Here is a 15,614-nt window from a genome sequence, read left to right on the forward strand (position 1 = left end):
CTGCTTTATAAAAGGCTGAAGAGCAGTCAAACTGATTTATAATCGGACGAAGAGCAGTCAATGATCGGACGAAGAGCAGTCAAACTCTTCTATAGGAGGATGAAGCGCAGTCAAATTGATTTATAAGAGGATGAAGAGCAGTCAAACTGCTTTATAAAAGGATGAAGAGAAGTCAAACTGTTTTATAAGAGGACGAAGAGCAGTCAAACTGATTTATAAGAGGATGAAGAGCAGTCAAACTGATTTATAAGAGGATGAAGAGCAGTCAAACTGCTTTATAAAACGATGAAGAGCAGTCAAACTGTTTTATAAGAGGACGAAGAGCAGTCAAACTGATTTATAAGAGGATGAAGAGCAGTCAAACTGCTTTATAAAAGGATGAAGAGCAGTCACACTGATTTATAAACGGACGAAGAGCAGTCAATAATCGGACGAAGAGCAGCCAAACTGTTCTATAGGAGGATGAAGCGCAGTCAAACTGTTTTACACGAGGATGTAGAGCAGTCAGACTGGTTTACAAGAGGTTGAAGAGCAGTAAAACTGTTTTATAAGAGGATGAAGAGCAGTCAAACTGATTTATAAGAGGATGAAGAGCAGTCAAACTGCTTTATAAAAGGATGAAGAGCAGTCAAACTGTTTTATAAGCAGACGAAGAGCAGTCAAACTGATTTATAATCGGACGAAGAGCAGTCAAACTGATTTATAAAAGTATGAAGAGCAGTCAAACTGTTTTATAAGTGGATGAACCGCAGTCAAACTGATTTATAATCGGACGAAGAGCAGTCAAACTGATTTATAAGAGGATGAGAGCAGTCAAACTGCTTTATAAGACGATGAAGAGCAGTCAAACGGTTCTATAGGAGGATGAAGCGCAGTCAAACTGGTTTATATGAGGATGAAGAGCAGTCAAACTGCTTTATAAGAGGATGAAGAGCAGTCAAACTGTTCTATACGAGGATGAAGCGCAGTCAAACTGGTTTATAGGAGGATGAAGAGCAGTCAAACTATTTTATAAGAGGATGAAGAGCAGTCAAACTGATGTATAATCCGACGAAGAGCAGTCAAACTGTTCTATAGGAGGATGAAGCGCAGTCAAACTGGTTTATAGGAGGATGAAGAGCAGTCAAACTGCTTTATAGGAGGATGAAGAGCAGTCAAACTGCTTTATAAAACGATGAAGAGCAGTCCAACTGTTTTATAAGAGGACGAAGAGCAGTCAAACTGATTTATAAGAGGATGAAGAGCAGTCAAACTGATTTATAAGAGGAAGAAGAGCAGTCAAACTGCTTTATAAAAGGCTGAAGAGCAGTCAAACTGATTTATAATCGGACGAAGAGCAGTCAATGATCGGACGAAGAGCAGTCAAACTCTTCTATAGGAGGATGAAGCGCAGTCAAACTGTTTTACACGAGGATGTAGAGCAGTCAGACTGGTTTACAAGAGGATGAAGAGCAGTCAACCTGTTTTACAAGAGGATGAAGAGCAGTCAAACTGTTTTATAAGAGAATGAAGAGCAGTCTAACTGCTTTATAAAAGGATGAAGAGCAGTCAAACTCTTTTATAAGAGGACGAAGAGCAGTCAAACTGAATTATAATCGGATGAAGAGCAGTCAAACTGATTTATGAGAGGATGAAGAGCAGTCAAACTGCTTTATAAAAGGATGAAGAGCAGTCAAACTGTTTTATAAGAGGACGAAGAGCAGTCAAACTGTTTTATAAGCGGACGAACAGCAGTAAAACTGATTTATAATCGGACGAAGAGCAGTCAAACTGATTTATAATCGGACGAAGAGCAGTCAAACGGTTTTATAAGAGGATGAAGAGCAGTCAAATTGATTTATAAGAGGATGAAGAGCAGTCAAACGGTTTTATAAGAGGATGAAGAGCAGTCAAATTGATTTATAAGAGGATGAAGAGCAGTCAAACTGATTTATAATCGGACGAAGAGCAGTCAAATTGATTTATAATCGGACGAAGAGCAGTCAAACGGTTTTATAAGAGGATGAAGAGCAGTCAAATTGATTTATAAGAGGATGAAGAGCAGCCAAACTGCTTTATAAAAGGATGAAGAGAAGTCAAACTGTTTTATAAGAGGACGAAGAGCAGTCAAACTGTTTTATAAGAGGACGAAGAGCAGTCAAACTGTTTTATAAGCGGACGAACAGCAGTCAAACTGATTTATAATCGGACGAAGAGCAGTCAAACTGATTTATAATCGGACGAAGAGCAGTCAAACGGTTTTATAAGAGGATGAAGAGCAGTCAAATTGATTTATAAGAGGATGAAGAGCAGTCAAACGGTTTTATAAGAGGATGAAGAGCAGTCAAATTGATTTATAAGAGGATGAAGAGCAGTCAAACTGATTTATAAGAGGATGAAGAGCAGTCAAACTGCTTTATAAAAGGCTGAAGAGCAGTCAAACTGATTTATAATCGGACGAAGAGCAGTCAATGATCGGACGAAGAGCAGTCAAACTCTTCTATAGGAGGATGAAGCGCAGTCAAACTGTTTTACACGAGGATGTAGAGCAGTCAGACTGGTTTACAAGAGGATGAAGAGCAGTCAACCTGTTTTACAAGAGGATGAAGAGCAGTCAAACTGTTTTATAAGAGAATGAAGAGCAGTCTAACTGCTTTATAAAAGGATGAAGAGCAGTCAAACTGTTTTATAAGAGGACGAAGAGCAGTCAAACTGAATTATAATCGGATGAAGAGCAGTCAAACTGATTTATAAGAGGATGAAGAGCAGTCAAACTACTTTATAAAAGGATGAAGAGCAGTCAAACTGTTTTATAAGAGGACGAAGAGCAGTCAAACTGTTTTATAAGCGGACGAACAGCAGTCAAACTGATTTATAATCGGACGAAGAGCAGTCAAACTGATTTATAATCGGACGAATAGCAGTCAAACGGTTTTATAAGAGGATGAAGAGCAGTCAAATTGATTTATAAGAGGATGAAGAGCAGTCAAACGGTTTTATAAGAGGATGAAGAGCAGTCAAATTAATTTATAAGAGGATGAAGAGCAGTCAAACTGATTTATAATCGGACGAAGAGCAGTCAAACTGATTTATAATCGGACGAAGAGCAGTCAAACGGTTTTATAAGAGGATGACGAGCAGTCAAATTGATTTATAAGAGGATGAAGAGCAGTCAAACTGCTTTATAAAAGGATGAAGAGAAGTCAAACTGTTTTATAAGAGGACGAAGAGCAGTCAAACTGATTTATAAGAGGATGAAGAGCAGTCAAACTGATTTATAAGAGGATGAAGAGTAGTGAAACTGCTTTATAAAACGATGAAGAGCAGTCAAACTGTTTTATAAGAGGACGAAGAGCAGTCAAACTGATTTATAAGAGGATGAAGAGCAGTCAAACTTATTTATAAGATGATGAAGAGCAGTCAAACTGCTTTATAAAAGGATGAAGAGCAGTCAAACTGATTTATAAACGGACGAAGAGCAGTCAATAATCGGACGAAGAGCAGCCAAACTGTTCTATAGGAGGATGAAGCGCAGTCAAACTGTTTTACATGAGGATGTAGAGCAGTCAGACTGGTTTACAAGAGTTTGAAGAGCAGTCAACCTGTTTTACAAGAGGTTGAAGAGCAGTAAAACTGTTTTATAAGAGGATGAAGAGCAGTCAAACTGATTTATAAGAGGATGAAGAGCAGTCAAACTGCTTTATAAAAGGATGAAGAGCAGTCAAACTGTTTTATAAGCAGACTAAGAGCAGTCAAACTGATTTATAATCGGACGAAGAGCAGTCAAACTGATTTATAAAAGTATGAAGAGAAGTCAAACTGTTTTATAAGCGGATGAACCGCAGTCAAACTGATTTATAATCGGACGAAGAGCAGTCAAACTGTTCTATAGGAGGATGAAGCGCAGTCAAACTGGTTTATATGAGGATGAAGAGCAGTCAAACTGCTTTATGAGAGGATGAAGAGCAGTCAAACTGTTCTATACGAGGATGAAGCGCAGTCAAACTGGTTTATAGGAGGATGAAGAGCAGTCAAACTATTTTATAAGAGGATGAAGAGCAGTCAAACTGATTTATAATAAGACGAAGAGCAGTCAAACTGTTCTACAGGAGGATGAAGCGCAGTCAAACTGGTTTATAGGAGGATGAAGAGCATTCAAACTGCTTTATAGGAGGATGAAGAGCAGTCAAACTGCTTTATAAAACGATGAAGAGCAGTCCAACTGTTTTATAAGAGGACGAAGAGCAGTCAAACTGATTTATAAGAGGATGAAAAGCAGTCAAACTGATTTATAAGAGGATGAAGAGCAGTCAAACTGCTTTATAAAAGGCTGAAGAGCAGTCAAACTGATTTATAATCGGACGAAGAGCAGTCAATGATCGGACGAAGAGCAGTCAAACTCTTCTATAGGAGGATGAAGCGCAGTCAAATTGATTTATAAGAGGATGAAGAGCAGTCAAACTGCTTTATAAAAGGATGAAGAGAAGTCAAACTGTTTTATAAGAGGACGAAGAGCAGTCAAACTGATTTATAAGAGGATGAAGAGCAGTCAAACTGATTTATAAGAGGATGAAGAGCAGTCAAACTGCTTTATAAAACGATGAAGAGCAGTCAAACTGTTTTGTAAGAGGACGAAGAGCAGTCAAACTGATTTATAAGAGGATGAAGAGCAGTCAAACTGCTTTATAAAAGGCTGAAGAGCAGTCAAACTGATTTATAATCGGACGAAGAGCAGTCAATGATCGGACGAAGAGCAGTCAAACTCTTCTATAGGAGGATGAAGCGCAGTCAAACTGTTTTACACGAGGATGTAGAGCAGTCAGACTGGTTTACAAGAGGATGAAGAGCTGTCAACCTGTTTTACAAGAGGATGAAGAGCAGTCAAACTGTTTTATAAGAGAATGAAGAGCAGTCTAACTGCTTTATAAAAGGATGAAGAGCAGTCAAACTGTTTTATAAGCAGACGAAGAGCAGTCAAACTGAATTATAATCGGATGAAGAGCAGTCAAACTGATTTATAAGAGGATGAAGAGCAGTCAAACTACTTTATAAAAGGATGAAGAGCAGTCAAACTGTTTTATAAGAGGACGAAGAGCAGTCAAACTGTTTTATAAGCGGACGAACAGCAGTCAAACTGATTTATAATCGGACGAAGAGCAGTCAAACTGATTTATAATCGGACGAAGAGCAGTCAAACGGTTTTATAAGAGGATGAAGAGCAGTCAAATTGATTTATAAGAGGATGAAGAGCAGTCAAACGGTTTTATAAGAGGATGAAGAGCAGTCAAATTGATTTATAAGAGGATGAAGAGCAGTCAAACTGATTTATAATCGGACTAAGAGCAGTCAAACTGATTTATAATCGGACGAAGAGCAGTCAAACGGTTTTATAAGAGGATGAAGAGCAGTCAAATTGATTTATAAGAGGATGAAGAGCAGTCAAACTGCTTTATAAAAGGATGAAGAGAAGTCAAACTGTTTTATAAGAGGACGAAGAGCAGTCAAACTGATTTATAAGAGGATGAAGAGCAGTCAAACTGATTTATAAGAGGATGAAGAGCAGTGAAACTGCTTTATAAAACGATGAAGAGCAGTCAAACTGTTTTATAAGACGACGAAGAGCAGTCAAACTGATTTATAAGAGGATGAAGAGCAGTCAAACTTATTTATAAGATGATGAAGAGCAGTCAAACTGCTTTATAAAAGGATGAAGAGCAGTCAAACTGATTTATAAACGGACGAAGAGCAGTCAATAATCGGACGAAGAGCAGCCAAACTGTTCTATAGGAGGATGAAGCGCAGTCAAACTGTTTTACACGAGGATGTAGAGCAGTCAGACTGGTTTACAAGAGTATGAAGAGCATCAACCTGTTTTACAAGAGGTTGAAGAGCAGTAAAACTGTTTTATAAGAGGATGAAGAGCAGTCAAACTGATTTATAAAAGTATGAAGAGAAGTCAAACTGTTTTATAAGCGGATGAACCGCAGTCAAACTGATTTATAATCGGACGAAGAGCAGTCAAACTGTTCTATAGGAGGATGAAGCGCAGTCAAACTGGTTTATATGAGGATGAAGAGCAGTCAAACTGTTCTATACGAGGATGAAGCGCAGTCAAACTGGTTTATAGGAGGATGAAGAGCAGTCAAACTATTTTATAAGAGGATGAAGAGCAGTCAAACTGATTTATAATAAGACGAAGAGCAGTCAAACTGTTCTACAGGAGGATGAAGCGCAGTCAAACTGGTTTATAGGAGGATGAAGAGCATTCAAACTGCTTTATAGGAGGATGAAGAGCAGTCAAACTGCTTTATAAAACGATGAAGAGCAGTCCAACTGTTTTATAAGAGGACGAAGAGCAGTCAAACTGATTTATAAGAGGATGAAAAGCAGTCAAACTGATTTATAAGAGGATGAAGAGCAGTCAAACTGCTTTATAAAAGGCTGAAGAGCAGTCAAACTTATTTATAATCGGACGAAGAGCAGTCAATGATCGGACGAAGAGCAGTCAAACTCTTCTATAGGAGGATGAAGCGCAGTCAAATTGATTTATAAGAGGATGAAGAGCAGTCAAACTGCTTTATAAAAGGATGAAGAGAAGTCAAACTGTTTTATAAGAGGACGAAGAGCAGTCAAACTGATTTATAAGAGGATGAAGAGCAGTCAAACTGATTTATAAGAGGATGAAGAGCAGTCAAACTGCTTTATAAAACGATGAAGAGCAGTCAAACTGTTTTATAAGAGGACGAAGAGCAGTCAAACTGATTTATAAGAGGATGAAGAGCAGTCAAACTGCTTTATAAAAGGCTGAAGAGCAGTCAAACTGATTTATAATCGGACGAAGAGCAGTCAATGATCGGACGAAGAGCAGTCAAACTCTTCTATAGGAGGATGAAGCGCAGTCAAACTGTTTTACACGAGGATGTAGAGCAGTCAGACTGGTTTACAAGAGGATGAAGAGCTGTCAACCTGTTTTACAAGAGGATGAAGAGCAGTCAAACTGTTTTATAAGAGAATGAAGAGCAGTCTAACTGCTTTATAAAAGGATGAAGAGCAGTCAAACTGTTTTATAAGAGGACGAAGAGCAGTCAAACTGAATTATAATCGGATGAAGAGCAGTCAAACTGATTTATAAGAGGATGAAGAGCAGTCAAACTACTTTATAAAAGGATGAAGAGCAGTCAAACTGTTTTATAAGAGGACGAAGAGCAGTCAAACTGTTTTATAAGCGGACGAACAGCAGTCAAACTGATTTATAATCGGACGAAGAGCAGTCAAACTGATTTATAATCGGACGAAGAGCAGTCAAACGGTTTTATAAGAGGATGAAGAGCAGTCAAATTGATTTATAAGAGGATGAAGAGCAGTCAAACGGTTTTATAAGAGGATGAAGAGCAGTCAAATTGATTTATAAGAGGATGAAGAGCAGTCAAACTGATTTATAATCGGACGAAGAGCAGTCAAACTGATTTATAATCGGACGAAGAGCAGTCAAACGGTTTTATAAGAGGATGAAGAGCAGTCAAATTAATTTATAAGAGGATGAAGAGCAGTCAAACTGCTTTATAAAAGGATGAAGAGAAGTCAAACTGTTTTATAAGAGGACGAAGAGCAGTCAAACTGATTTATAAGAGGATGAAGAGCAGTCAAACTGATTTATAAGAGGATGAAGAGCAGTGAAACTGCTTTATAAAACGATGAAGAGCAGTCAAACTGTTTTATAAGAGGACGAAGAGCAGTCAAACTGATTTATAAGAGGATGAAGAGCAGTCAAACTTATTTATAAGATGATGAAGAGCAGTCAAACTGCTTTATAAAAGGATGAAGAGCAGTCAAACTGATTTATAAACGGACGAAGAGCAGTCAATAATCGGACGAAGAGCAGCCAAACTGTTCTATAGGAGGATGAAGCGCAGTCAAACTGTTTTACACGAGGATGTAGAGCAGTCAGACTGGTTTACAAGAGTATGAAGAGCAGTCAACCTGTTTTACAAGAGGTTGAAGAGCAGTAAAACTGTTTTATAAGAGGATGAAGAGCAGTCAAACTGATTTATAAGAGGATGAAGAGCAGTCAAACTGCTTTATAAAAGGATGAAGAGCAGTCAAACTGTTTTATAAGCAGACGAAGAGCAGTCAAACTGATTTATAATCGGACGAAGAGCAGTCAAACTGATTTATAAAAGTATGAAGAGAAGTCAAACTGTTTTATAAGCGGATGAACCGCAGTCAAACTGATTTATAATCGGACGAAGAGCAGTCAAACTGTTCTATAGGAGGATGAAGCGCAGTCAAACTGGTTTATATGAGGATGAAGAGCAGTCAAACTGCTTTATAAGAGGATGAAGAGCAGTCAAACTGTTCTATACGAGGATGAAGAGCAGTCAAACTATTTTATAAGAGGATGAAGAGCAGTCAAACTGATTTATAATAAGACGAAGAGCAGTCAAACTGTTCTACAGGAGGATGAAGCGCAGTCAAACTGGTTTATAGGAGGATGAAGAGCATTCAAACTGCTTTATAGGAGGATGAAGAGCAGTCAAACTGCTTTATAAAACGATGAAGAGCAGTCCAACTGTTTTATAAGAGGACGAAGAGCAGTCAAACTGATTTATAATCGGACGAAGAGCAGTCAAACGGTTTTATAAGAGGATGAAGAGCAGTCAAATTGATTTATAAGAGGATGAAGAGCAGTCAAACGGTTTTATAAGAGGATGAAGAGCAGTCAAATTGATTTATAAGAGGATGAAGAGCAGTCAAACTGATTTATAATCGGACGAAGAGCAGTCAAACTGATTTATAATCGGACGAAGAGCAGTCAAACGGTTTTATAAGAGGATGAAGAGCAGTCAAATTGATTTATAAGAGGATGAAGAGCAGTCAAACTGCTTTATAAGAGGATGAAGAGAAGTCAAACTGTTTTATAAGAGGACGAAGAGCAGTCAAACTGATTTATAAGAGGATGAAGAGCAGTCAAACTGATTTATAAGAGGATGAAGAGCAGTGAAACTGCTTTGTAAAACGATGAAGAGCAGTCAAACTGTTTTATAAGAGGACGAAGAGCAGTCAAACTGATTTATAAGAGGATGAAGAGCAGTCAAACTTATTTATAAGATGATGAAGAGCAGTCAAACTGCTTTATAAAAGGATGAAGAGCAGTCAAACTGATTTATAAACGGACGAAGAGCAGTCAATAATCGGACGAAGAGCAGCCAAACTGTTCTATAGGAGGATGAAGCGCAGTCAAACTGTTTTACACGAGGATGTAGAGCAGTCAGACTGGTTTACAAGAGTATGAAGAGCAGTCAACCTGTTTTACAAGAGGTTGAAGAGCAGTAAAACTGTTTTATAAGAGGATGAAGAGCAGTCAAACTGATTTATAAGAGGATGAAGAGCAGTCAAACTGCTTTATAAAAGGATGAAGAGCAGTCAAACTGTTTTATAAGCAGACGAAGAGCAGTCAAACTGATTTATAATCGGACGAAGAGCAGTCAAACTGATTTATAAAAGTATGAAGAGAAGTCAAACTGTTTTATAAGCGGATGAACCGCAGTCAAACTGATTTATAATCGGACGAAGAGCAGTCAAACTGTTCTATAGGAGGATGAAGCGCAGTCAAACTGGTTTATATGAGGATGAAGAGCAGTCAAACTGCTTTATAAGAGGATGAAGAGCAGTCAAACTGTTCTATACGAGGATGAAGAGCAGTCAAACTATTTTATAAGAGGATGAAGAGCAGTCAAACTGATTTATAATAAGACGAAGAGCAGTCAAACTGTTCTACAGGAGGATGAAGCGCAGTCAAACTGGTTTATAGGAGGATGAAGAGCATTCAAACTGCTTTATAGGAGGATGAAGAGCAGTCAAACTGCTTTATAAAACGATGAAGAGCAGTCCAACTGTTTTATAAGAGGACGAAGAGCAGTCAAACTGATTTATAAGAGGATGAAAAGCAGTCAAACTGATTTATAAGAGGATGAAGAGCAGTCAAACTGCTTTATAAAAGGCTGAAGAGCAGTCAAACTGATTTATAATCGGACGAAGAGCAGTCAATGATCGGACGAAGAGCAGTCAAACTCTTCTATAGGAGGATGAAGCGCAGTCAAATTGATTTATAAGAGGATGAAGAGCAGTCAAACTGCTTTATAAAAGGATGAAGAGAAGTCAAACTGTTTTATAAGAGGACGAAGAGCAGTCAAACTGATTTATAAGAGGATGAAGAGCAGTCAAACTGATTTATAAGAGGATGAAGAGCAGTCAAACTGCTTTATAAAAGGCTGAAGAGCAGTCAAACTGATTTATAATCGGACGAAGAGCAGTCAATGATCGGACGAAGAGCAGTCAAACTCTTCTATAGGAGGATGAAGCGCAGTCAAACTGTTTTACACGAGGATGTAGAGCAGTCAGACTGGTTTACAAGAGGATGAAGAGCAGTCAACCTGTTTTACAAGAGGATGAAGAGCAGTCAAACTGTTTTATAAGAGAATGAAGAGCAATCTAACTGCTTTATAAAAGGATGAAGAGCAGTCAAACTGTTTTATAAGAGGATGAAGAGCAGTCAAACTGCTTTATAAAAGGCTGAAGAGCAGTCTAACTGCTTTATAAAAGGATGAAGAGCAGTCAAACTGTTTTATAAGAGGACGAAGAGCAGTCAAACTGAATTATAATCGGATGAAGAGCAGTCAAACTGATTTATAAGAGGATGAAGAGCAGTCAAACTGCTTTATAAAAGGATGAAGAGCAGTCAAACTGTTTTATAAGAGGATGAAGAGCAGTCAAACTGATTTATAATCGGACGAAGAGCAGTCAAACTGATTTATAATCGGACGAAGAGCAGTCAAACGGTTTTATAAGAGGATGAAGAGCAGTCAAATTGATTTATAAGAGGATGAAGAGCAGTCAAACTGCTTTATAAAAGGATGAAGAGAAGTCAAACTGTTTTATAAGAGGACGAAGAGCAGTCAAACTGATTTATAAGAGGATGAAGAGCAGTCAAACTGATTTATAAGAGGATGAAGAGCAGTGAAACTGCTTTATAAAACGATGAAGAGCAGTCAAACTGTTTTATAAGAGGACGAAGAGCAGTCAAACTGATTTATAAGAGGATGAAGAGCAGTCAAACTTATTTATACGATGATGAAGAGCAGTCAAACTGCTTTATAAAAGGATGAAGAGCAGTCAAACTGATTTATAAACGGACGAAGAGCAGTCAATAATCGGACGAAGAGCAGTCAAACTGTTCTATAGGAGGATGAAGCGCAGTCAAACTGTTTTACACGAGGATGTAGAGCAGTCAGACTGGTTTACAAGAGTATGAAGAGCAGTCAACCTGTTTTACAAGAGGTTGAAGAGCAGTAAAACTGTTTTATAAGAGGATGAAGAGCAGTCAAACTGATTTATAAGAGGATGAAGAGCAGTCAAACTGCTTTATAAAAGGATGAAGAGCAGTCAAACGGTTTTATAAGCAGACGAAGAGCAGTCAAACTGATTTATAATTGGACGAAGAGCAGTCAAACTGATTTATAAAAGTATGAAGAGAAGTCAAACTGTTTTATAAGCGGATGAACCGCAGTCAAACTGATTTATAATCGGACGAAGAGCAGTCAAACTGTTCTATAGGAGGATGAAGCGCAGTCAAACTGGTTTATATGAGGATGAAGAGCAGTCAAACTGCTTTATAAGAGGATGAAGAGCAGTCAAACTGTTCTATACGAGGATGAAGCGCAGTCAAACTGGTTTATAGGAGGATGAAGAGCAGTCAAACTATTTTATAAGAGGATGAAGAGCAGTCAAACTGATTTATAATCCGACGAAGAGCAGTCAAACTGTTCTATAGGAGGATGAAGCGCAGTCAAACTGGTTTATAGGAGGATGAAGAGCAGTCAAACTGCTTTATAAAACGATGAAGAGCAGTCCAACTGTTTTATAAGAGGACGAAGAGCAGTCAAACTGATTTATAAGAGGATGAAGAGCAGTCAAACTCATTTATAAGAGGATGAAGAGCAGTCAAACTGCTTTATAAAAGGCTGAAGAGCAGTCAAACTGATTTATAATCGGACGAAGAGCAGTCAATGATCGGACGAAGAGCAGTCAAACTCTTCTATAGGAGGATGAAGCGCAGTCAAATTGATTTATAAGAGGATGAAGAGCAGTCAAACTGCTTTATAAAAGGATGAAGAGAAGTCAAACTGTTTTATAAGAGGACGAAGAGCAGTCAAACTGATTTATAAGAGGATGAAGAGCAGTCAAACTGATTTATAAGAGGATGAAGAGCAGTCAAACTGCTTTATAAAACGATGAAGAGCAGTCAAACTGTTTTATAAGAGGACGAAGAGCAGTCACACTGATTTATAAACGGACGAAGAGCAGTCAGTAATCGGACGAAGAGCAGCCAAACTGTTCTATAGGAGGATGAAGCGCTGTCAAACTGTTTTACACGAGGATGTAGAGCAGTCAGACTGGTTTACAAGAGGTTGAAGAGCAGTAAAACTGTTTTATAAGAGGATGAAGAGCAGTCAAACTGATTGATAAGAGGATGAAGAGCAGTCAAACTGCTTTATAAAAGGATGAAGAATAGTCAAACTGTTTTATAAGCAGACGAAGAGCAGTCAAACTGATTTATAATCGGACGAAGAGCAGTCAAACTGATTTATAAAAGTATGAAGAGCAGTCAAACTGTTTTATAAGCGGATGAACCGCAGTCAAACTGATTTATAATCGGACGAAGAGCAGTCAAACTGATTTATAAGAGGATGAAGAGCAGTCAAACTGCTTTATAAGAGGATGAAGAGCAGTCAAACTGTTCTATAGGAGGATGAAGCACAGTCAAACTGGTTTATAGGAGGATGAAGAGCAGTCAAACTGCTTTATAAGAGGATGAAGAGCAGTCAAACTTTTCTATACGAGGATGAAGCGCAGTCAAACTGGTTTATAGGAGGATGAAGAGCAGTCAAACTATTTTATAAGAGGATGAAGAGCAGTCAAACTGATTTATAATCCGACGAAGAGCAGTCAAACTGTTCTATAGGAGGATGAAGCGCAGTCAAACTGGTTTATAGGAGGATGAAGAGCAGTCAAACTGCTTTATAGGAGGATGAAGAGCAGTCAAACTGCTTTATAAAACGATGAAGAGCAGTCCAACTGTTTTATAAGAGGACGAAGAGCAGTCAAACTGATTTATAAGAGGATGAAGAGCAGTCAAACTGATTTATAAGAGGAAGAAGAGCAGTCAAACTGCTTTATAAAAGGCTGAAGAGCAGTCAAACTGATTTATAATCGGACGAAGAGCAGTCAATGATCGGACGAAGAGCAGTCAAACTCTTCTATAGGAGGATGAAGCGCAGTCAAACTGTTTTACACGAGGATGTAGAGCAGTCAGACTGGTTTACAAGAGGATGAAGAGTAGTCAACCTGTTTTACAAGAGGATGAAGAGCAGTCAAACTGTTTTATAAGAGAATGAAGAGCAGTCTAACTGTTTTATAAAAGGATGAAGAGCAGTCAAACTGTTTTATAAGAGGATGAAGAGCAGTCAAACTGCTTTATAAAAGGATGAAGAGCAGTCAAACTGTTTTATAAGCAGACGAAGAGCAGTCAAACTGATTTATAATTGGACGAAGAGCAGTCAAACTGATTTATAAAAGTATGAAGAGAAGTCAAACTGTTTTATAAGCGGATGAACCGCAGTCAAACTGATTTATAATCGGACGAAGAGCAGTCAAACTGTTCTATAGGAGGATGAAGCGCAGTCAAACTGGTTTATATGAGGATGAAGAGCAGTCAAACTGCTTTATAAGAGGATGAAGAGCAGTCAAACTGTTCTATACGAGGATGAAGCGCAGTCAAACTGGTTTATAGGAGGATGAAGAGCAGTCAAACTATTTTATAAGAGGATGAAGAGCAGTCAAACTGATTTATAATCCGACGAAGAGCAGTCAAACTGTTCTATAGGAGGATGAAGCGCAGTCAAACTGGTTTATAGGAGGATGAAGAGCAGTCAAACTGCTTTATAAAACGATGAAGAGCAGTCAAACTGTTTTATAAGAGGACGAAGAGCAGTCAAACTGATTTATAAGAGGATGAAGAGCAGTCAAACTCATTTATAAAAGGATGAAGAGCAGTCAAACTGCTTTATAAAAGGCTGAAGAGCAGTCAAACTGATTTATAATCGGACGAAGAGCAGTCAATGATCGGACGAAGAGCAGTCAAACTCTTCTATAGGAGGATGAAGCGCAGTCAAATTGATTTATAAGAGGATGAAGAGCAGTCAAACTGCTTTATAAAAGGATGAAGAGAAGTCAAACTGTTTTATAAGAGGACGAAGAGCAGTCAAACTGATTTATAAGAGGATGAAGAGCAGTCAAACTGATTTATAAGAGGATGAAGAGCAGTCAAACTGCTTTATAAAACGATGAAGAGCAGTCAAACTGTTTTATAAGAGGACGAAGAGCAGTCAAACTGATTTATAAGAGGATGAAGAGCAGTCAAACTGCTTTATAAAAGGATGAAGAGCAGTCACACTGATTTATAAACGGACGAAGAGCAGTCAGTAATCGGACGAAGAGCAGCCAAACTGTTCTATAGGAGGATGAAGCGCAGTCAAACTGTTTTACACGAGGATGTAGAGCAGTCAGACTGGTTTACAAGAGGTTGAAGAGCAGTAAAACTGTTTTATAAGAGGATGAAGAGCAGTCAAACTGATTGACAAGAGGATGAAGAGCAGTCAAACTGCTTTATAAAAGGATGAAGAATAGTCAAACTGTTTTATAAGCAGACGAAGAGCAGTCAAATTGATTTATAATCGGACGAAGAGCATTCAAACTGATTTATAAAAGTATGAAGAGCAGTCAAACTGTTTTATAAGCGGATGAACCGCAGTCAAACTGATTTATAATCGGACGAAGAGCAGTCAAACTGATTTATAAGAGGATGAAGAGCAGTCAAACTGCTTTATAAGAGGATGAAGAGCAGTCAAACTGTTCTATAGGAGGATGAAGCACAGTCAAACTGGTTTATAGGAGGATGAAGAGCAGTCAAACTGCTTTATAAGAGGATGAAGAGCAGTCAAACTGTTCTATACGAGGATGAAGTGCAGTCAAACTGGTTTATAGGAGGATGAAGAGCAGTCAAACTATTTTATAAGAGGATGAAGAGCAGTCAAACTGATTTATAATCCGACGAAGAGCAGTCAAACTGTTCTATAGGAGGATGAAGCGCAGTCAAACTGGTTTATAGGAGGATGAAGAGCAGTCAAACTGCTTTATAGGAGGATGAAGAGCAGTCAAACTGCTTTATAAAACGATGAAGAGCAGTCCAACTGTTTTATAAGAGGACGAAGAGCAGTCAAACTGATTTATAAGAGGATGAAGAGCAGTCAAACTGATTTATAAGAGGAAGAAGAGCAGTCAAACTGCTTTATAAAAGGCTGAAGAGCAGTCAAACTGATTTATAATCGGACGAAGAGCAGTCAATGATCGGACGAAGAGCAGACAAACTCCTTTATAAAAGGGTGAAGAGCAGTCAAACTGATTTATAATCGGACGAAGAGCAGTCAATGATCGGACGAAGAGCAGTCAAACTCTTCTATAGGAGGATGAAGCGCAGTCAAACTGTTTTACACAAGGATGTAGAGCAGTCAGACTGG

The sequence above is a fragment of the Lampris incognitus genome, chromosome 12 (assembly GCF_029633865.1).
Source record: "Lampris incognitus isolate fLamInc1 chromosome 12, fLamInc1.hap2, whole genome shotgun sequence".
NCBI classification, from domain to species: Eukaryota; Metazoa; Chordata; class Actinopteri; order Lampriformes; family Lampridae; genus Lampris; species Lampris incognitus.